This window comes from Callospermophilus lateralis, chromosome 6 (assembly GCF_048772815.1).
Source record: "Callospermophilus lateralis isolate mCalLat2 chromosome 6, mCalLat2.hap1, whole genome shotgun sequence".
Lineage (NCBI taxonomy): Eukaryota > Metazoa > Chordata > Mammalia > Rodentia > Sciuridae > Callospermophilus > Callospermophilus lateralis.
In genome coordinates, this window is record NC_135310.1 from 151,099,116 (window position 1) to 151,122,114 (window position 22,999).

Consider the following 22,999-nt stretch of genomic DNA (forward strand, 5'->3'; position numbering starts at 1 on the left):
AATCTCAGCAGTATAATATCCAAAATACATAAACAAACATCCAGCTCAACTGGAAAAATCCTGCATGAGCTCCTACAGTCTGAAAAGCTGCCATTCCTAACAAACCTGCTTGCATGGGCCGCTGCTGAGCGCCCCACCCCCTGCAGGACTCCTCTGGACCGCTCTCCAACCTGCCAGGCCAGTGCTGAGAAGGAACTGAAACCACAAAGGACCAAAAAGCAAATATTTTTGCCCAAAGCTAATGTAGCAAATTACATGCAAGATCTAAACTGCAAGAACCTTTTAAATGGTGCAAGCCTACACAAACACACGGCATCCAGTTTGCCAAGACTTAAAAACTAAATTAAATCTCAGCTGCATTCCACTGGGGGATTTATAGAACGAGTTAAAACGAGGTTCGGCTCTCAGTGGGACAACTGGTTTCCATGTCCTTCAAGTAAGTGGTCTCTCTCTCTCTCTCTCTGGGCTCCCGTCTGTGACGCCAGGGTGCTGCCCTGAGCACCAGGGGACAGTGCAGGCAGGGGACTCAGAGCTCCATGCAGAACAGGTGTCGTGATGAGAAATTCATCTGCAGTGTCTTCTGGCAAGTTTCAGGTACCCTAACCCGGCCACCGTGTCTCAATGCCCAGTCCTTCAACTACAAAAGGGCACAAGTAGGAGCTGAAGCCAAGTCCTCTTTCCACCTTGAGCCACACTGCCTCAGGCTGAAGGAAGCTGCCCTTCACACCTAGGTGCCCTCTGCTTCATTGCCCGGAGGTTTGATCACTCAGAGGGACTCTGTGTCCTCCTGCTCCCATAGATCCCCAATATGGTCTGATTCTTCTCTAGGAATGGAGCAACTCTCAGAGCCGGTGCCGTTTTGCAAAAGGCCAAAGGAGGGACACATCTGCAAACAGCTGCTTTGGAGGGAGTCCTCGCCTGGACGAGCATTTGTGGTCAGACGGCTGAAAGCCAGCACACAGACTGGATTGCGGCTGCTTTTGCATCCCGACTACGTTACTGAGCTTTCTACCCGATCCTCTGTTCCTTGCTTTCTTCCACTGTGGCTGCGCCCCAAGAAGCAGTGCAGATGAAACTGAGGAAGCTCATTGACAGAAAATAAGTGCAGGAGGGAAAGTGGCCGTGGCCGAGTTGCACAAGGAAGCCTTGGAGTTAATCCACTGCATCTGGCTCAGCTTTGCTCGCACACTCAGCCGGGCACCAGACAGCGCTGGTGGTTAGTTCTGAAGCATTTGGGGACAACATATTCTTCTAAGTCAATGAGTGCCATCAGTTCTGCGTCATTTTCTTCATTTCTGACTGTAGGCTTAGATTTCAAGCTGACTTTTGATGACATATTTTCATCCCTGGGTATTGGTAGGGAGATGAGTCACTGTGAATGATTGATCACGAGTTTTCACGGAGCCTATGGCTACAGATGTCACCTTGATAAACCATGCTCTTAGACTCTCCTCCCGTGCCTGAAAGGATCAACAGGAAGCTGGCCACCAAGAGAAGGCGCAGTGACCTAATCCAGATCTAAGTGCTGGCAATGAGAAAAATTTCAGTGCACACAAATCTATTGACCAGTCAAAGGGGCATCCACACTAACATTTGGAGCTATTGACCAATCTTTTTTTTTTTTTTTTTAAATCACCATAGATTCTGAATGTTCCTGAGAAGGGAGAATGAGGAGATAAAGAGACTGAGCAAAGGTACTTCTCACTTCCTGACATAAACCATTACCAGGAAATTGGAATTCACGTTTATATCTGACCATGAGTCACTTTTATCACCTCTGCCCTTTTCTGTACTTTCCTAATTTTCCACTATACGAGTGTTTCTAATAAGCAGGAGGAAGGGAAATGTACTCCTTGTTATCTGAATTTATTCAGTTCCTAAGTTCTGATAGTGAGTATATGGATAGTGAGTCTGAAGAGTGGGTGCCTGAGTTACAGGAAACAAAAATTGAGATTTCAAGAGCAACAGATGTATCTGAATTGATATGGCATCTGAGTTCTAAGAGAAAAGATTGAAATGATAAAAGGTCAAACAGCAAGAGATATCTCTATCAAACTTTTGATGACCCTTTCCTTCCTCTTCCCACATATAAGCACCAAAATCACAGCCCAGGGGACAATTTTGCAATGTGTGTGTGTTGGGGGGATGAAGTTTTACACCAGAGAACTTTCATATGAAAAAGATTTACGTTCATTTTAGTTGCTTCGTAAATTAAGGACGTTTCCAGGGATCTTTGTAGAAACAAAGAAAACAGGGACAAGGAAGATAAAAGGTTTCTTTGACAAGTTTACAAAAGGGAAATGCTTAGGTGAGGAACCACCTGGCTGCTCTGACAAGGAGGTAAAAATCAGATCTATAGGCAAAAAGTGGGAGGCAAACAGGAAGCGTGACTTCTCAGCCTCAGCCCATCAAGTCTGCATCGCGCTTTAGACAAATTAGAGAAAAGAAAATCCTGGCCAAATCCCCATGCCCTGTGCCCGGGAACTGAACTTCATCCTACACATGATACTAAAGAGGAAATATCATAGTTGTCAAGTGAGCACAGTGTGGCTGATATACCTCCAGGAAACATGGAACCCGAGAGGCAAAACTGGTGTGAGTATAGAGTGAAAGGTGAGATGGAACTGGAATCTTTTTTTTTCCTTTTGTTAATATCTTCCAACTATCTCTGGGCTCACTTCCTGCCTTGACTTATTTTCCCTGGTACATTTCACAGAGGAGAGTTAAGACTTGGAAGCAGGACTCAGGACCCTGTGGTCTTGACTCGTCCCTGGGGCTGGCGGAGCTCACCGTTTCCCTCAGCAGCATCACCGGCCACTCTCTGGGGCCTGAGGAGGGCCGCCCACTTCTCTCCCAGAGAAGGGCCACATTACTCAGCACACAGCAACCGCTGACTCAGCGCCTGGGGGAGGAGACCGGCCTCAGGGCCAGTGAGAACTAGAAAAGAAAGATCCCAACTGGCCTCAAAGGACAGCTGAGACTTTCCAAATGGCCCCGCCGAGTGGGGTGAGCTCCTTCCCTCACTGTGCTTAAAAGTGGCAAAGTTAGCAGTCGATGGAAAACACCAGCTTGGTTCGGGTTAACCGGACTCAGCACTGCAAACTCCCAGCCACAGACCTCAGCAGACACGGTGAGTAAGCCAGTAAGGGACGAGAAGAAAGAGGAGACCGGGGTAAAGGGGCAAGGCTGAGCGTGGGACAAGGACCTCAGGCTGAAACCCAGCTCCTCCCAGAGGCTAATTTAGAAAAAACGGCAGTTCTCACTGGTGGAAACTAAACTCTCACCCCCCAAGTCTCCATCAGAAGGGTGTTGCTGTCCCCGTTGTACAGATGAGAAAACCGAGGCTGAAAGGTTAGGTGACTTGCCCAAGATCTCAGGCTCAGAAAATGACAGTGCTCTTTCCCGGCTGCCGTCCCTGCTCTTTCAAACGCCATGAAATCTTTATCCAGGCAGTAGCCAAATGGTGGTCAATGAATCTGGGCAGAAAACAATGAGCATCCAAAGAAATTTGGAGAACAGCTTGCTCTGAGATGGCCTAAGCGGGCTTCTTACCAGGGTCGTGTTATTCCTGCTCTGTGGACGACTCAGCTTCCTGAATGTAGAGAGGTACCAGAGCCAGCGGTTGTTGCTCGGCTTCCTTCCTGAGTCGTCTCCTTCTGGCTCCCGGGATCCTTCTTTCTCCAGAGCATCCACACAACAAAAGCACCCCAGGACCTCATCAGCAGAGCACCACAATCCCCTCGCCTGCCTGGCAGCTGTCCTTGGTCCCCAATTCCTGAGCCTGCCAGCCCCGGCCAGTTGTGGAACAATGCCTTCCTCAGCACCGGACTTTGTCCTTCAGGGAAGCCTTCATCCTCAGGACGCTCTGTCCTGACCTCTTGAATCCCAAACAGCTAAGGAAGGAAGGACCCCACCCTCAGACCTGGCTCACCACAAGCTCGCACCACCAGAAACTTGGCCCTGGGGGCCCCGATGTTGGTTCCTCCAGCCCCCCGAGTGCTTTCTCAGCGTGGCTGGTGGAGGGCTTCTCGTCTGGTCTTAGGACCCGATGCTGGATGGAGACAGGTCTCCTTCTGTACCAGGTAGCCAGAGGCCTTCTCTGTGAGCTTCAGCCGCAAGTCCCTTCCCCACTCCACAGCCTGCTCCTGCTCTGCCCTTGCTGGTCCCCACCCTGAGACTCATCCCCTCCATTCTCCTCTCCTAAGCCAGCCCTGGGTTCCCTTCCTCCTCTCAGGTCCGGAAGCCCTCCTTGTTTGTATCATTTGTTTGCTTCTAAGATTCACTGCCAACTATTCCTTATCATTTTTCCTTTGAATCTTCTAATATTTAAAATTGTGTAAACAAGAGTCTGGCTCATCTCTCTTTAGGCACAGACCCCGTCTACCAGACTGGGCGTCCTCCAAGGCTCTGTCCTTTCCCATCTGCTCATCTCGCTCTCCACCGGCTCCCATGGAGAGATTTCAGCCACGAGCATAATGCCACGCGTCTCTGCACTGTCTTGCCACCAAACCCTGTTCTCGTGCCACTGGCCTTGAGGTCTTTCCTCCTTCCCCTTATCGATCCAAAGACTCCCTCTCAAGGTTGCCTCAAATCCTCCAGAAAATAGAGGTCGATGATTATCTGTTCCTTCTCTGTGTTTCTATAGCACAGCGGTCCGTACAGGCATCTCAATGCTTATGTAACAGTTATTTTACAGTGTCTGTGTCCTATTTCCCTAAACACAGGGAGCTTCCTGATGGCAGCAACCAAGACCCCAGCCTCGGGTCTCTTAGCTTAATGCTAGATATCCTGAGGGGCTTTTTCACTACCTGCTACCTGCATGCATCCTAGATTTTTAAGAGTTAAGGCATGATGTTTAGTTTCAAATATGGCACAATTAACTAAGGTCACAGCAGCTCTAAGCTGAGCAAATACTAGAACCCCAAATGAGAAAATTCTAAATGCTTGGAGTGAAGGCTGTGTGTGTTTAAGATTCTCCTTTCACAGGGCACCAAGTTCAATGACAGTGCAGACAGCCCCCAACATCACAGGGTTGTCCTGTTTCATTATTTGAGAGCAGAAACACAACACCTTGAAAGAGCTGCCTGGATCAAGAATTCAGCCCTCATTTTCCTAAGTGGAAAGTCGCCTGTGGCCAAGCAAAGCCGACCTGGTGAAAGCCAGCGTGTTCAGCTCCCTTTCAGATCTGAAGCCCTAATTGCCACTAGCATTTAACATGGCACCAATCACACCTGCGTTCTGGGGCCAAGAACATGGGCCAGCTCAGCACCTTCTGAAACCCGGGTGGCTGAGGTCCAAGGCAAACAAGACTGAACAGATGGATCCCAGCAGCGAGAACCCGGCAGCAGCCACTGTAATCCAGGGGCTCACCCACAATCCAACGGGGCAGGGCGCAGCCTGCCATGCACCGGTTCAGGGTCGATTCAGCCCTCAGCCCCGTGAAGCTGGGTCTCCAGCAATTGCTAATGGTAAGAAATTCTTCTCTCGCTTCTTCCTGGTCTGAAAACATGGCTCCCAGATTCAAGAGCCAGGCCCCGTCTTAGAATTGAGGTGTGGCAATCCACCCAAAAGACCCACCCTGGGAGACACAGATTCCACACAGATGACAACGAAAAGCCGACAACCCACGCTCCCTGGCTCTTCATTATGAATTAAGCTCAGAGGAGCAGGCAACCACTTAGGATTTTCCAAAAGGCTCTCAAGACAGTATTTTAATAGGACGGGTCATGGATGGCTGTCAGTCAAAAGCCACCAGAGTGGAAATTGAAGATAAAGTTGAGATGTCATAGATTCAGCAGCTTCTAAATTACCTGACAGGTATTTTTCTTTTTTTTCAGGTCCATCAATAGGTACTTGAATAAAGGGAAAAAAACCCACGACATTCATTTTCAGGAACGTGGGGGAGGGGGATTTGACTGACCTTGCCAATCCCGATGTCTCTTACACGGTGTGGAAAGCACTGTAGCCACTTTCCTACGAGGCCAGCATCCTGCAGCACCAGACTTGGTCTGGGACAGTCTTAATCCTGAGAATTTAAAACTAGGATTCATTGATTCACTCAACAAATATTTGTCAAGCATTTTCCGTGTGCCACATGCAGTTGTAACACCTGGGATAAAGTGACAGCTAAGGTCGGAAAAGTCCGCTCTCTCTGGGAGCTTATACTCTAGTCTGAGGAGACAGGAAGTTAACAAATAAGCAAATAAACACATAAACTATCAATCAGGTGACACTATGGTTGGATCTTGACTGTCCCCCAAAGGCGGTGTGTTGAAGGCTGTGCCCCAGCTGGTGGCACTATTGGGAGATGGTGGAAGCTTTAGGAAGTGGGGCCTGGTGGAAGGAAGTTAGGTCATTGGGGTTGTGCCATGCGGGGGATCGGGGGATGGGGGGATGGGGGGGTGGGGGGTGGGGGGTATTGGGACCTGGCCCCTCCTCTTCCTCTCCCTTTGCTTCCCACTGCCAGGAGGTGAACAGCTTCCTTCCCTACGCATTCCCACCATGATGTGCAACCTAGTCACAGGCCCAAAAGCAATAAGACCAAAAAAACATGGACTAAAACCTCTAAACCATCAATCAAAATAAGCCTGTCCTCCTTATAAGTTGATTATCTCAGGTATTTTGTTACAGTAACAGAAAACTGCTAATGCAGAAGGTGATAGGTATTATAGAGAAAATGAAGCAGATTAAATACAGGAATTGCCCTGGGGTGGAGAGAATGTGGATTGTGTAGAGTGTTCATGGAAAGTCTCTTAGAAGAGGTAATATTTCAGGGAGACCCTGTTAGAGTCTGTAAACAAGTCAAGATGGCGCCTGGCATTTTGCAGAGGGAGTGGTTTGTGAAGTAATGCCAGGGAGCCATTAAGTGTGGAGATTCCTTATTGGTTGACTGCTGTATCTAGTTTATGTTAATTAAGATAAGCTGTGTGGAATGTATATATACCCCTCCTGTCCTGCAATAAAAGGCTCCCACTCCTGCTGTATCAATGTACACAAGTTGCTCGTCACCCGGTTATTTTGCTACAGCCGGACTGCGGCAAGACCCAAAGCAGGGAGACCAGAAGAAAAGCCTGCAAAATTGTGAGGCTGTTTTTCGGGCAAAGCGATCACAAAGGCTGAAGCCCTGAGGTGGGAGAGGGGCTGGTATATTTGCAGAACAGCAAGGGTCAGGGGGGCTAGAAGAAAATGAGCAAGCGGGGGAGTGGACGGTGCTCAAACAGGGGACGTGGAGAGAGGCCAGGTCAGGCATGACCGTAAGCACTCTGGCTTTGAGCCAGCATCTCAGACAGAGTCCAGTCAGGAGACAGAGCCACACCAGTTATTTCAATAGGCTAATTTAACACAAAAAAACTGTCACCTAGGAATCAAGTCACCGGCCAAGTAACTGAAAGGGAAAAAGAGAGCTCCGAGGTATCTTGGGGACAGCAACGGTGGGACGCTGCCTCCATCCCCAGGGCTGGGGGGACAAGGGGGAGATAGGGGTTATTGAAACCAGGGGTTCAGAAGAGGGTCCCATGAGGCTGAAGCCCAGACCTCAAAGACAGGCTAATGGTAGCTGTTGTCAGTGTCCCTGAAGAGGCTGGTGAAGGCCAGCTGCAGGAAGAACTGCCACTGCCAGGTGTCATTCAGCTGGGCTCGGAATTCACAGTGGCTGGGAGTAAGATCTGGAGTCCAAAAGAGGTAGGTTTATTCCCAGTTGTACCAACAGGAAACCCACAGGAGACAGAACCGGAAGGAACAGGACCCTCTCTCCCTCCCACACAGGCGCTCCCTCCAGCGCCCCCTACTGGCCAGGCCCAACGGGGAGCCCGCTGACAAAGGAGAAATGAGGTTTCTAGGGGCACAACCCCAGCAACATAAAACCAAGTGTGGAAGGTGGATTTGGAGCAGAGAGGCGGTAAGTTAATGACTAACACCCTCTGAGCAAGATGAGAAGGTTCCAGAGGGTTTTGAACAGAGGAGTGACGCATGCTGACTCGCTCTGGCAGCGGGGAGGAGGTGGAGGTGGTAAGAGGCGCAGGATCTGGATACAGGAGTCCCCTTGGATTTGCTGATGACGTGCATGTGGGTGTGAAAGAGAGAGAGGAGTCAAAGGGGACTCCTACACTGAGACCTGAGTATGTGGATGGAGATGAATCGACTGAGGCAGGGGATGGCTGGGGAGGGGGGATCCAGCTTCCGAGGGGAGGGGGCGATGAGGAGCTCTGGGTGGGGTCAGGTGAGGACTCTGGTAGACAGCAGCACACCTGAACCTGGGAGGGTCTGGTTGAGAGCCTGGCTCACCACACAGGTGGATTTTAAAGCCACAAGATTGGAGGAGATGGATATGGCTCAGAATGCACAATAGCTAGGAATAAGTAAGATCTGGAGTCCAAAAGATGTAGATTTGAATCCCAATTATACTAGTACTGGACTCACCCAGGTAGGTCCTCACCAAACTCAGCCCAGATCCCTTCCTCTGCAACAGGGGGAGGATTATCATATCCACTACATTAGTCCTAGGTGGAGATTAAATGCAAGGAACCCCTTACATCAGTACCTGCCATGAATTCTTTAAAAAAAATGGACGTTATTTGGGGTGGGGGGGGGTGGCTAGCTGATTGGTACAGTGCTTGCCTAGCCTGTGCAAAGCCCCGAGTTCTTATTATTAGTCAAAGATAACCAGAGCCCAGGCTCAGAAGACCTGAAAGCAAAGAGAAACTGAATTGTACTAAAATGACAATTTATTCATTGCAGGAGAAGATACAGCAGCATCGTATGTAAAATAGGCTTATAAACCAGGTCTTTGAACCAATGTGGCTTTCCTTTTATTAACACATTCATTTTAAGTACTCAAGTGGCTTTTATGGGACCAACTCTCTAGACCTGAACCTGTAGCAAGCCTGCTCTTCTCAGCTCTCAAGCTGGAGAACAAGGGAGGGGATGTGTCTGTCCTGTTCACTGAGAATACAGAGGACACGGGACTCTGCGAGGGAAGCCAGGGCACCTGCTGCTGTGTCTGGGGACTGAGACGGGAGAGCTGACAACCAGCCTGGATGATGAAGAACAGACAGATCCACAAAAGGGCCCCACAAGCTCATCACCAGCAAATCCTTTAAAATCCCAAAACTGAGTTTGCTCCCAAGATGGGAGCAGCGTCCTTGCCTCAGGAAGAACCTCTGGGACATCTGTGTTGCCTGTCATGCGTGTGCTGGGTGAGCCACAGATGAGTCAGGAATGAGCACTGCACGGTGACAGCTCTGAGCCCCACGCACCAGGCACCACCCGCGCCAAGTCGGCCTGGGAACAGAGCCTCGTCCTCCATTAATGGCTCATCTCTTATTAAGCCTGCTCCCATCAGGCAGGCCTTTCTTTCCAAGAGCTCAGTTGCAGGGTTATATAAGGCTCTGCTGTATTCCTGGCCCCAGCGGGGAGCCCAGCTGGCTGCGCAGGGCGCTCCCTTCCTAGGGACTGGGTCAGTTCAGGAAACCAAATGGCAGATCACAGATCCCGGCAGTGGAGTGAAAGAGCCGGCTGCTCCCGGGCGGCTCTCCTGAGGGCATGTGCACTCTGCTGCCTGAGCCCTTCTCTCCAGGTCAGGATGAGGGACCTTTTAACCATGGCCCCCTTGCTGGGTGTCAAAGCTCCTCATATAGTTCCCTTGACCGCAGCCTTTTCCCACGCCAGTGTCCAGCACTTTCACAATATAAAAACACCACTGTCCAAAGATTCTATTCCGAACAGCTGTTCCTGGACTCTAGGAGGGATCCGTCTAACCCTGGCTGCACACTGCAGTCTCCAGGGGAGACTTTCAAAGTGCCACTGCCCAGTCTCCACCCCAGGCTGACTGAACCAGCATCTCCAGGCAAGGACCCAGGCATCAGTGTTTTTTAAAAAAGTTCTTCAAGTGTTTTGTGCAATTGCATTTTAGAATGTACCTTTCGAAGCTCTTAATTAATTCTCTCCAAGATGATAAAGCCATCACTGATCCTTAAGACTGTTGTTCTAAGAATGTAGCATGCTGCATGGTTGCTGTAAGTCTGTCCTTCCTTCCCTGACAGCAATGAACAGGACAGATGACATCACTCACCTCGGCTCTGAGCTCAGCCTAAGTGAATCTATGTCCCACCTAATACGTCCATTAAAATCAGAACCATTCCATGACCCCCGGGAAATCTCCCCTGGAACCGAGGATCTTGAAAAGCTGGGGGAGGCTCCAGGAGAGGAAAAGACGGCTGCTAAGGCTGACGGGAAGACAAGGAGATGCCTCCCTCTGGAGAGTTCCATCAGGCAGAGGGTCTTGTGTTCTGCTTCATTGTGCTTTTTAAATCCTGCCTTGTTCAGCTCTTCGAACGGTCCCTGGCCCACAGCGATGTCTTCCCAGGAATGGCCAGGTGACGGCAACGAATATAGGAGACAGATCCTGTATGAAAGTCAGTCTTCACCTTCCTACCAGTGGTGAGTTCAAAAGAAGCCACCAGAGGTGGTGACCTGGTCACCGCACCTATTCAGAAATGATACCAAGCGGAGCCTGAGAGCCGGCAAGCCAGCTTTCCCTCCTGTGCCTCTGTCTCCCGACCTGTCGCACACCAGGGTGAGTGTGGACATCGGAGTGCCCCTCGGGTGGAGAGCTTGGCTTAGGGCTTCTGCACACTCCCGCTCTCCCCCCGCCCTCATGCTGGCCACCCCCTCCCCCCTTTTCTTATTCTTTCCTGAAAGCTTCTATTATCAATCACGGCATGAGGTAAATTTTCAAATCAGCAGTCAGGGTTTTTAAGCTGCGTGACTCCTATTACAGGCAAAGGCAGCAGGTGACCAGCGCCAAGGCAATCTCAGAACCTCGCGCAGCCTCCTTGCTCCCTGGCCCCGCGTTCCTTGTCACGGCCTGGATGGAGGCTGGTTCTAACAAAGACTTCCCTGAGGACTCATCTGCCTTTCACAGGGGCCCAAGGGACGAGGCAGTGGAGACCAGGAGCTAGAGAGGAAGGAGAGCAGAGGTGGAGGGCATTTCTCCTGGGCTTTCTGTCCCTCTACAGCAGGCTCCACGAGGCAGAGACTGTTGAGACTCAGGGTCCCTCTCCCTCCATCCTCTTGCTTCCCGTTTCCCAATCATCACAGTGTCCCTGAGGGATGTCCCCTCCACTCGCTGGCGAGGCCACCCCTCTGCAGTCCCTGATGGCACATCCCAGCGGCCTGGAGCCCTCTTGCTCTGCCTTCCTGTCCACGGGAGAGGCTCCAGCCCCCTTCCTCGACTCTGGCCTCCGGAGTCTTTAGGCCACCCAGTGGTCTGGACTGCACAGTCCCTCAGGCTGTGACTTGGGTTCTGATGGCCTCTTTATACCCAGACACTGCCTTCTTTCTCTATGGCATGTCGGAGCTTCCTGTCCCCGGGAGGTTTGGGTGCCCTGGACAAAACCACCTAATTCCAGGCCTCAGATCATCTAATGCTTCCCCTTTAGTTTCAGCCAATTTGAGGGACCTCCTCTCCCATCATGTCCCCTGCCCTGGCTCCCTCACACCCTTACAGACTGTCCCTGGGTTGTGTCACATTGACCCCTTCCTGCATTCAACACCATTCCTACATAATGACTGACAAGTACCAGAGGAGGAGCGAGAAGCAAGATCCACTCACCTTACCCAGTTCCAGTTCCTCTCACCAACCCACAGCGGGGGGGGGGGGGGGGGGGGTGAGGGGGGCGGCTTTCTCTCTTTTCTCTTTGTCTGCCTGCCTCCAACCCACCCCAGCCTCCCCGCTTCTCCAGGATTCCCTCCAGAAGTCACCCCTTCTTCTCCTTATCATGCAGAGTACTTCCGCTCCGACTTGTAGCCACAGCTGCTCAACAGAATGAAGGCCTCCCTTTACCCAGGCCCCAGCCTTTCTCCCAGGAACCGGCTCACCTTGGGCACTGCCTTATTCAAAGTCACTCTCTTCTACTGGGGTCCTGCTTCCTTCGGCCCATCTGATGTGAGGGGCCACACCCAAAACAGCTGGCCAAGGCCTCCAATTTCCTAAGCAATATCATCTGAACACACAGAATCAAATACCAAACCCATATTATGAAAAAGAGAAGAGCTAAGAAAGGAAACAGAGAACAACCCCAGAAATAGAAGTCGCCAGAAGTATTTATCCAGTGTCTGCCATGGTACAGTCCTCCCCGTCGTGCCCAGACACCAGCCTCCTGGCCCAAGACTCCTCCACCGCATCAAAGACAGACGTCCAAGTAGAAGACCCTCAACTCACACCCTTCGGGACAAGGGCAAAGGACAGTGTAGACCAGGACAACTGCATGGGCCCACGGGAAGGAGGCCAAAGAAGGACTGCTGAGATTCCCTCCCCACCTGGGCGGCCCTCCCACCTTGGCCGCAGCAAAGCACGGACCTGAGGGGCCGTGGATCCCTCCCATGTCCAGACAACACGTAAGCTGAAAGAACCCAAGTCCTCAGATTAAGTACAGATTGCATCATTCAAGGAAGAGCTTTCTAGTGCCCTCGTGGACAGTCTCCACAAAAGTAACAGAGGGGAGTTGATTCTGTAAACCTCTGAGAGGGAGAGGAAGAGTCCCTTCGAGCCCCCCAGAGAGGAGGAGAAAGCCCCTGCAACCGGCAAAGGAGACCTTGGTTCAGCGGCCCGACGTCAAAGGAGAGATGCGTGCCCTTCTTCACCTCCTGTCAGAAATGGCCGTGTGTGTTGAAAGGACACATCTCAGCCATTTCCTCTACAGGAAACCCTTCTGTCTTTTCTGGTTGAAAATTATTAACTCAGATGATAACCAATGTCTGAATACCATGTATGCTGGTTTATCTCATGTGACATATAATAGTCTCAATGTCAGAAACCCAGATTATCACATTAGCATTAAAGTTCCCAGGCCTCCATATGCCACACTCTACCTTATTTCCCTGCTTACCATTAACTAGAGAGGTCTAGCAAGTCATTCTGCAAGGGAACCCAACCAGAGGCTCTGAAGGCGTGAGCAAAGGAGGCACGTCCTTGCACACACCACCACAACTCGGTTCTGACCCACCAAGCAACCCAGATGGATTCCCACCAGCATGGCGCATGCAGATGTCCACAGGTCGGTGTACACCACCACTCTCTTCCTCACTTAGGAAAGTACATCAGCATGCAAGCATCTAAGGACAGCAACGTTACAGAACTTTCACTCTGGACTATATTGTAAGTATCAACAAAGTAAATCATTTAAAATTTTGATGACAATTTTGCTAACAAATTTCATTTCCTATCTAATGTGGACACTGTGGTTGGGAGCACTGATTTTTTAGACCCATTCTAGAAGACTTATCACTCAACTCGTTGACATCTGACATCTGAGCAAAAAAGAATAAATACTAGTGTAGGCTGATTCATAGAAATCTACGCACTTCAGAGAAAATCAGGACAACTTTCTTTTTCTCAGAACATGCTCACCAAAATCCCACAACCTTCAGTGATGGCAACTCAGCCAAGCTTCTGTCACTCTCTAAGTAAAGGAGGTCAAACATGACAATTTAATCATCATTATGGATGATTTTTGTTTTTCCTTTGTAGTTTTATATATTTTCTACTTTGAATGAACCTCCATTTTCTTTTAAATAGGTTAGTGTATGAAATGTTAAATCAACATCTGAAATATTCTCAGTATAAAGAGTGGAAAGCCCCCAAGATCCTAGGAGCTCCTAGAAAATGTTGACTCACCCAGAGATTCATGCAAGGATATCTATATGGCAATGAGGAGAAATGAGCATTTTTGAAAGACTTCTTAGGGGAAAAAAAGATCAATTGTGATCCCTTTTTTACTGAATGATGTGATCCACTGTGCAACAAAACTCCCACTTTCTCAACCAAACAATTGATACACACCTCTGTCTAAGTGCAATCTGAGACATGACCACCAGGATCTGGTTGAGGCAGCTATCAGCCAAACTTCTAGAAACAAAGAACATTGGCCTCTAGAAAAAGCAGGTCCCAGAACTGGAAATGGAAATTGATCAAAGGCACGTAGCCACTCAACAGTAGCAACATCTATCTGATTACAGAGAAAATAAGGGTTTTGCAGTTCCGGATTTGGGCTATTTCTCTCCCATGGTCCGGGCAGCCGTTGACTTAAAATCAGGGTTTAAAAATGCTGATCTGAAGGTCCTTTTCCATTTAGTTCCCACATTCTGGAAGGTGTGAGCTTTGTGGTGGGCAATAGCCAGGATAGCGGGGTAGGAGACTAGGAAAGGGAAGGGATAGCCACATGGACACTGAAAGTCACTTGCAGAAGAACAAGAAAAATCAAGAGAACAGAAGAGGAAAGAGGGGGGAAAACGGATTAAAACAAAGCCAAGGAGATCCAGCATTCTCTCTCATTGCCACAGTGGGGGAAATGAGGAGGTCTGACCTGCTGTTGCCTCAGGAGTGGGGACAGTGATTCCCCAAAGTCAAAGACAGGAGGGACCCCTGGATGACCAGACTTCACACTGAAAACGCAGCACGGAGCTTGGGCAGGCGGAGTTGGAAGAGGATCGCGCGACAGAGCTGGGGGGAGCCTCTGCCACCTCTCCCCGTCTCCATCCTGTCAAAAGACAAATGTCTCTTTTATGTGGGGATCAAACAGTGTCGAAGGCAGCAACATAAGCAAAAACTTCAGTGACACTGATTTTGCATGTTGGTAGAGTTGCTTCCAAAGAGGATCCCCACGACCGCCGGAGAGTTTGTGAACCTAAAAACTGCAATTGTATAGCTCACTTAGCAACCACAGGGAGGCCAAGGGAACAAACTCATCCAGCCTCCCTGACAGCATTACGTTGACACTTCAATTACCTGATAAATGCAGCGATGTTTTCCTGGCTGGGCAGGGAGACTTCAAAAAAAAGCTTACCCTTTTCCCTCTTCAGCTACTGCTAACCTTCCACGGCGGCTTTCATGGTAACTCCACACAGAAAACTTACTATCATCACACGAATGAAATTGAAAGAGTCCCAGATCTAAATTCAAGTCCTGACTTCACTGTTTACCAGCCGCATGACCTTGGGCAAGTTAACTAGACCCTTTGAACTTTAGTTTCCTCCTCTGTAAAACAGAAGTTGCTAGGAGAAATTAAATAATGTAAGGACTGTTTGGAACACAGATGTCAGGATGATTGTTGTCATGCCAATAAGAAGGAGTAAATAAGGATTCCGTTTACCTACAATTGGACATGGGAAGTACATTTCTTCTGACCTAAATTGCTTGCAGCCTCTTGACCGTAATTATTAGTTGCCAACCTGTCATTATTTTTATGCAAAAATGTTCTGCTCTGATTATATGAAAAGATTCTCAAGGGAAAAATTAGTGTTTAATTTGATAACATCACCCTCCCAATATCAACAAAGATATAATACCTGAATTTTGTGTATCTGAAAACTAATTATAGATGATCAACATGATGATAATGTTAACAATGAAAAAATATATACTATTATTCACACCTGAACTTGCTCAGAAGTTTTGATTTTGGCATTTTGATTGTTGGCATTTAAAGATGGCAGTAGACAATATTGCAATATCTCTGGGCTCTACTCTGTACATATTTTGACAACCAGAGTCCTTTACAGCATAGATTGGTTTGTTTCTCCGGAGGAGGTAAAGCCCCGTGGGTAAGATCTACCTCTGAGCTGTCTTTGTATACCGAGGATGGTGCAGAGGGCCAGGATGGATGTGCCCAGGGTCAGTCTTCTCACACTGGCAGCCAAAGTTAGAGGCAGCCTTAAGAGAAAACTGTTTATAAGTTTATATTAGGCTTGGATCTCAGCTGCAGCTATCAAAACTCTAATGATATGGCTTGATCAAAATAGATGTTCATTTCTCTCTCAGACGAAATCAAGAGTGAGTCTGTTCACACCTCCATGGTCCAAACACTCGGGACTTATATCTGAAGGCTCACACATGGCCTCATTCCCAGGTTTGCGTCTTGGTCAGAGATGCCTGAAGCGCCAACCTTATGATCCCAGCCATGCTTTCTTTCGCAGCCTGTTTGCCAGGAGCCCGAGTGATGAGGTTCTGGACAACAGGATGTAACCAGCAGCAGACTGTGTGGAATTTCTGGAAAGTTCCTCCTCTTAATTTGCTACTCCCAGATATGGTGGCTGGAGCCTAGTGATCATCTAGGACCATAATGACCACAAGACAGAAGCTCCAATCTAAGAACAACAGACTAATGAACTAAAAGAAAATAGTATCTGCAAATCCCGGGAGGAGAGACAACTGAGGACTTTTTTTCTGTGAAAGAAAATTTGACTTTTTTTTTTTTTCTTTTGGTGCTGGGAATCAAACCCAGGGCCTTGTGCATGTGAAACACACTCTGCCACTGAACTACATCCCCAGCCACAGGAAATTAAATTTTATCTTTTTCTACGCCATCATTGCAAGATATTTCTCTCTCCTATAAAGCTGAATTTAATCCTAGTCAGCACAGAATATTGAATTAATTTTTTGTCCCTCTTCCTATCTATCAGTTACGAGTAGCATCCTCTTCTAACAGTGATACCCACCACAGAATCTTCTTTCACTATTTTAAACTTTCTCAAAGGGAGTAGCAAATAAAGGATAACACAGCTTATAACTTCTATTTTTGCAAACTCTGAAAATTTTAAACAAAAAGAAATAAAACACGAAGCATTAACAATTCCCTATACAGCTATTGTGAAGTGGGGAAAAAAAAGAAATTAAAATGATTCACCTCCAAAATCATAAAAGTATTTCTGTCACTACGTAAAATCTGTGGCCTTGTTCTCAGGATGTACCTGACAAGTAAGAGAACATGCCTTCAGGTAAATGGTTCTTAATTAACTTACGTACTTGAGGAAATAAACTTAGTAGGAAAAAATAATTATTGCTCTACCCAAAGAGGCAGATGAAGACTGCTTTGCCGTCTGCCCTAAAACAGAAATTATACTTCAGTTGGGCAAGAAGAAAACTCTATTTTAATTATTTTTAAGTCCCTAGATGTTCAAAGCTTGTCAATCATCAAAACAACTTTATAAATAAATGGGCACCAACATACCTGTGAATACTAAAGATGTGTTCCAGGCTAACAGTTGCTTTCTCTGTGATTCTGTTGGAGTTAGGCTTATTCCAATAATCTCAATTCTTACGCTATGCATAAATGAGTTCAGGGTTCCTTCACATAGAAGACAAAGTGGATTTTAATTTGTACCATGGACAGGTCAAAACTGGGAGAGTTTATGAAGGTGGTGAGTGGTGGCTTCTTTGAATCTTGCTGCAAGGTGTGATCTAGCCTCCAAGTGGTCAGGCACTATGGAGCCTGCAGACTTAGAGTTCACTGCCAAGGCCCAGATTCTTGTCCCAAGTTCATTTCTAAATGTTGTATAAATTTGAAGGACTTTTTTTTGTCTCTCCAGCCTCTCTTTCCTGTTAAATGAGAATAATACCAATTTCAAAAATGATAATCCCCCTTACCTGTGAAAAGCACAGTTTGAGACCCCTCAAGGATGCCAGAAGCCATGAATAGGATCACACTTTCTCTATATGCTGTTTCCTATGTACATACAGCACGGGTAAACGTGGCAGAGGGAGGAAGTGGGAAAGAGCAAGGTTCCATCCCCCTACTCAGAAGGGCATGAAATTTAAAGCTTATGGGCAAATTGTTTATTTCTGGAATTTTCCATTGAGCATTCTCAGGTTGTTACTGACTGCAGGTAACTGAAACTATGGAAAGCAAGATGGTGGCTAAGGAGGAACGACTGTGATTTTGATGACAATATCTGAAAGCAGCTTTTAATAATAAAGAGCCACATACATGCATTGTTTTTTTTTTTTTTTTAAATTGATGGTGCTTGGGTTGTAAGCAGTGGAGAATAAACTGTGCTACCTCAAGCATTTGTGTGTGTGTATGTGCATGCTTTATATAGACAGAGTTTGGGAAGACAAAAATAATGGTTATCCTTTGTGGTACGGCATTTATTTTTTTCCTTCATATACTTTAGGTGGTAGCCACACATTATTTTGAAAATCAAGAAAAAATATGTAATTTCACTGAAGTTTCTTTCCATGATGAAATGGGAGAAAGCCAAAGCAAAGGGATTTGGAGGACAGCGATTCTTTTAGCAAATAATAATGTGTCCTCCCAATCTACAGACCTAATGGTCTTTTCCCTGGTGACCACATCCATCCTACTTCCCATGGATGTTAATGCTGGCTAGGGAGCAATAAAGCAGCAAGATTTAAAACACAGAAATGCTTGCAATAGCTTCAAGAAGGCCCTGAATGTTCAATACAGGAGTGCTTCCAGCACTGGGAGAGAGCACTCTGCCCACATCACGGCACCCACAGCTCCAAGGAGCTCCCCATCCTGGCTACTGTACCCATCAGGCAACAAGGCTGCAGCTTCACCTCCACAGTGTTCTTATTGGCTGCCACTTCCCTACCTCCTTTTTCTTTAAATCTGTTTAAAAGTTTCACCATCTGTTCTGTAAATATTCCAAAATTTAGACCTCAAGCCCAAAGAAAATCTGGAGGTGAAACACTGAACAGGTGTTAGGCCTGGGAATACCTAGGAACTGATAAAACGCCTGCTCTCCATTCTCCCAGGAATTAAGATGAAATTATTTATCTTTGTGTAAAATAGATCACTCACTCAATTCACTGCCCTCTCGGCGGACTGCCATGTCTCCACACATCCTGCCTCAGTGGCTATAAATTCCCTAGAGCAACCACCTAGAGAGGCCCCGTCAGGATCCCAGCAATCGCTGTGTTGGGAGGCTGCCGGGAGGAAACCCAGGAGAAGGGGGCTCCACGTCGAAGCAGTTGCTATGGCAAACGAAGGGGCAGTGACTCAAAAAACAATAGCACAATCATTGAATTACCCAGCAATTCTCCTTCTGGTGTATTCTCAAAAGACTGGAAAGCAAGGCCCTGAAGAGACATTTGTCCATCCATGTTCGTAGCAGCACCACTCACAATAAACGAAGTGAGGTCCATGTGCACCATGGGATGTTAGTCAATTATGATCCCTCTTCCTTCTTTAAAAGGGCAGGAGATCCTGACAGGCTACGATATGGATGAGCCTGAAGGACATTATACTAAGTGAAACAAGCCAGTTTCAAACAGGCAAGTATTGTGACCATGTCACCTGGCTGAGGCACCTCATAGAGAGAGGAAGTAGCCCCTCCATGACCAGGGGCTGGGGGAAGGGTTAGGGGAGTAGACAGTTTCAAGTTTGCAAGATGGAAAGAGTTCTGAAGACAGGTTGCAGGATGATTTGAATATACTCCACACTACTAAGCTAGATACTCAAAACATTATTGAATTTTTATGTCACGTGTACTTTATCAAAATTGTATAAAGGGGTCATGCCAGAATCTTCCATGTCCTCTCTCAAGGTCAAGAGCACCATACTCCATCCAGCCCATTCAGGCTTCTAAAGTCCAATCTAGGACTAGAACCAACCCCCATCACACTAGAACCTGTCATGGCAAACTCCTTCTAGTCAAAAGGAACCTTCCACCTCAGACGTCCATAGCCACATAATTAAGAACCAAATCTCAGTCCCACTCGGGTCCTAGAAGACTTGTTTTAGATGTAATGTTGCCTACAAAAATAGAAGTTTTAAAACCTGCCACCTGTATTAATATTCCGTTTCCCAATCTGTGTGACGCTGTGTGAGCATATTCACTTGGAATCGAGTCATGGAGCTGTATGCTTGATCCATGCAGTCTCTGGCCTCTCACAAGATGACAAGTTCTGAAAGGCCTCACAGAATCCAGCAGAGTGGTGGGCCTCTGCGAGGAATGATGCTTGCCTATCGACAGTATGGAAATTTGAAGACCCATTAGGCATCAGAGGGAGGAGGGCAGAACACGGAGCAATTGGGTACTTCTCCAACGTTCTTCCCGACCCTAAAAATGCAGGTCAATAGTGCAGCCATGGTAATCAGCCCAGGCCCCAGGACAGAGGAAACCCAGCTGGTGCCGCACATCACCCCTGTCCTGGGAAAGGAGCCCACTACTCAGGGGCTACTGTAGCCCAGGCCTACACACCCCACACCCCAAGAGACCAGCTCCAGCTTCACCAAGATGACGATTGACACTTTGGGGTCCAAGTGCCTATTTTGAGAGGTTGTCCAAACCAAAGTAGGCTTGCAGGTAGAAAGCTCTTGTGTATGCAGTCCATGAGGATGGTCCATTCTCCAGGGAAACCAGAGCTAGAACCAAAGAGCCCCATCTTGAAATGCTAATGATGTACTCCCAGAAGCCCAGGTGCTGGCTCCAGAGCAGAAGGGCTGGGGGCAAAACAACCCCAAGGGGGTGGATGGAGCCTTCCAACCATAGGTAGGAGGGGTTCCACCCAGGCCTCGGGCTAGAGAAATCACAGGGACTGCGACACTGAAACTTAACAGAGTCTGGTGCCCTGGGGGCTGGGGAGAAGAGCCAGTTTCCATTTCAGCTGTTTCCATGTGTGAAGGAGAAGAGTCATGCCTGACAGGTCTGGGCAGCCATAACCAGAGCACAGGCCCAGCTCCAGGAGCCGCCGGAAGATGCCTGCAGCCTCCTTCTCCACCCCCTCTGCAGTCCCTCTGAACATGGGTGGAGACGGAGGAAGGGGACAGAGGAGGGATGCAGGGGAGGATTCGGTTCCTGGGAGATGACTAAGGCCTGATGCAAACAGCACGCTTGTGTGGGACTCATGAGACAAACAGGTCTAGAACAAAAGAGAGTTCTAGCATGGTGTGGGGAAGCAGCGTGACCTGGCTCGGCCGGGAAGATCTCCAGGCCAGGTCAGGTTAGGGGTGGTGGCTGAACCAGGCTGCTCCGGGGTCTCGTCTGACTCTCTTTCTGATGTTCTCTCATTTGACAGACCCAACAGAATCCCAAAGCATGGGCAGGAGGAACAGATTTATGGCACTCTGGATGCAGCTTGAGTTTGTCAGGCCGAAATGGTTAGGGTGGGCTAATAGAGTGGAATTACAGCTTCCTATAATAGAGAAAGTTAAACAGACAAGCTTTCCTACCCCGAGGAGAACGAAGCAGAGGTCAGTGCTCCTGGCTTTGAACATGAATGGCCCTTCCCCTCCGTTCCCTTTCACATGTGGCCCAGCAACAGTAGCAGACAGATGCGACACAAAGAGAGACACACCTGATTAACCATGAATACAACAGCTGTCATTTCCCCACCGCCCATCTCCACACACCCTGGCTCTCTGCACTGGGGCTTTCCCCTTCCTTTCAGCTAGCATGGGGAAATTAAACCTACCATTAAAACCCAAGTTAGTGGGAGGGTGTCAGCAGCCGGCCTTTGTTTCTCCGCTCACAGACATGTAATAGGTACCTTCTGATTTGCCCTTTCATCTGAAGAACAGTTGTGGCCTACCGCTGAGCCCTCTGTCAACTCAGATCCCCAGACCTGGGGGCCACGGGTGGGGTGAGCTGGAACCAGGCCAGATGAGGACGCAGAAGATGCACCTGAAAGGTGTTTGTCTTCTCCATCCTCCTCCTTCTCAGTCACCTGTCTCCGTCAGCGGGAACTCCCTGCTCCCGAAAAACACCACACTGAACACAAGTTGGCAGTCCTAAATTTACAGGTAGGAGGCAGAACTCAGTGTAGCGCTGTTCATCCTTGAGAATTTGCTTATTTCACCCTCTTTCGAGCTGGTCGTAAGGAAGAATCAGAAGGGGTGGGTTTTAGGCAGACAAATCCTTGGGGTCAAGTTCACTTCCAAGACCTTGAGAATCAGACAGGAAAGAATCTGTGTTGAACTGCAAATGATTTCTAATGGTGTGAATAAAACCTAATGCGATTATGTGGGCTTCCGGAAACCTGGTAATTAGAGCCCATAGTGTGAATCTTGATTTTTCTTCAAGGTTTTTTTTTTTTTTTTTTGGGGGGGGTAGTCTTGAGTTAATCCTTTTGACCTTTGTAAGTCTGCATTTCTAATTCTTGAACTGGCTCTATCTATTGTCCAAAAATTCCCTTTGATGGTTTGAAAGAGAGACCAATAAGAATGATCAGAAATCACTCTGCAAACACAAAGCATGCTAACACAATCAATGGGACAATAAGTAACAACCCAGTCACACAAAAATTTAACAAATGTCCCTTGTTCCTTGCACGAGTGGAAGAATAATAGACTAATTCAAGATGTCATCTGAAGCCTTAGTTTCCAATGACGGTCCCACCCCACTGTACCCTTCTGCCTTCCACTAAGAAATATGCAGATATCCAAACAATTGGGAGGAGTAACTGAAATGCCACAGAATTTAGAAAATGAAAATGCTAGTGCTTTAAGAGCCACGTTTGTATAAGACACTGACATTTGTTCTAGAACACAAAAGTCGCCTCCCATGGTAGGTAACTGTTTTGTTTTAGATATGAGGTGTTCCCCAAAAGTTCATGTATGAGACAATGCAAGAAATTTCAGAGGCGAAATCATTGGGTTATGAAACTTTAACCTAATCCATGCATTAATCCACTTATATGGATTAACTGGATGGTTACTGTAGGCAGGTAGAGTATGGCTGGAGGAGGTAGGTCACTGGGGGCCATGCATTTGGGGTTTATATTTTGCCCCTGGTGAGCAGAGTTCTCTCTGTTTAGTTTCCAGGTCCTGAGCAGCCACACCTCCACCACGCTCTTCCGCCATGATGTTCTGTCTCACCTTGGGCCCAGAGCAATGGTGTCAGCCATCTGTGGACTGAGACTTCAGAAACTGTGAACATCAAATAAAATTTTCCTCCTCTGTGCTGTTCTTGTCAGTTCTTTGGTCACAGCAATGAAAATAGGGACTCCAACAGTAACTTTAGGCTCATCTTTCACCGGGCTGATGAATAGCCACATCCACGATCAGGTCCACACAGGGTCCCGCTTCTGAGCAACGGGGAGAGGCCCTGACCACTGTGCCACCCGCACACTACTGCAGCTTCTCTCCTAGTATCCAAACATCTTTCACAGAGCTCCCGGTTGGAGCAGAGAAAGCCTGTCTGTTTTCAATTCTCAACTTTTCACACATGGCAAACGAGTGGAACTTTGAACACTGCGATC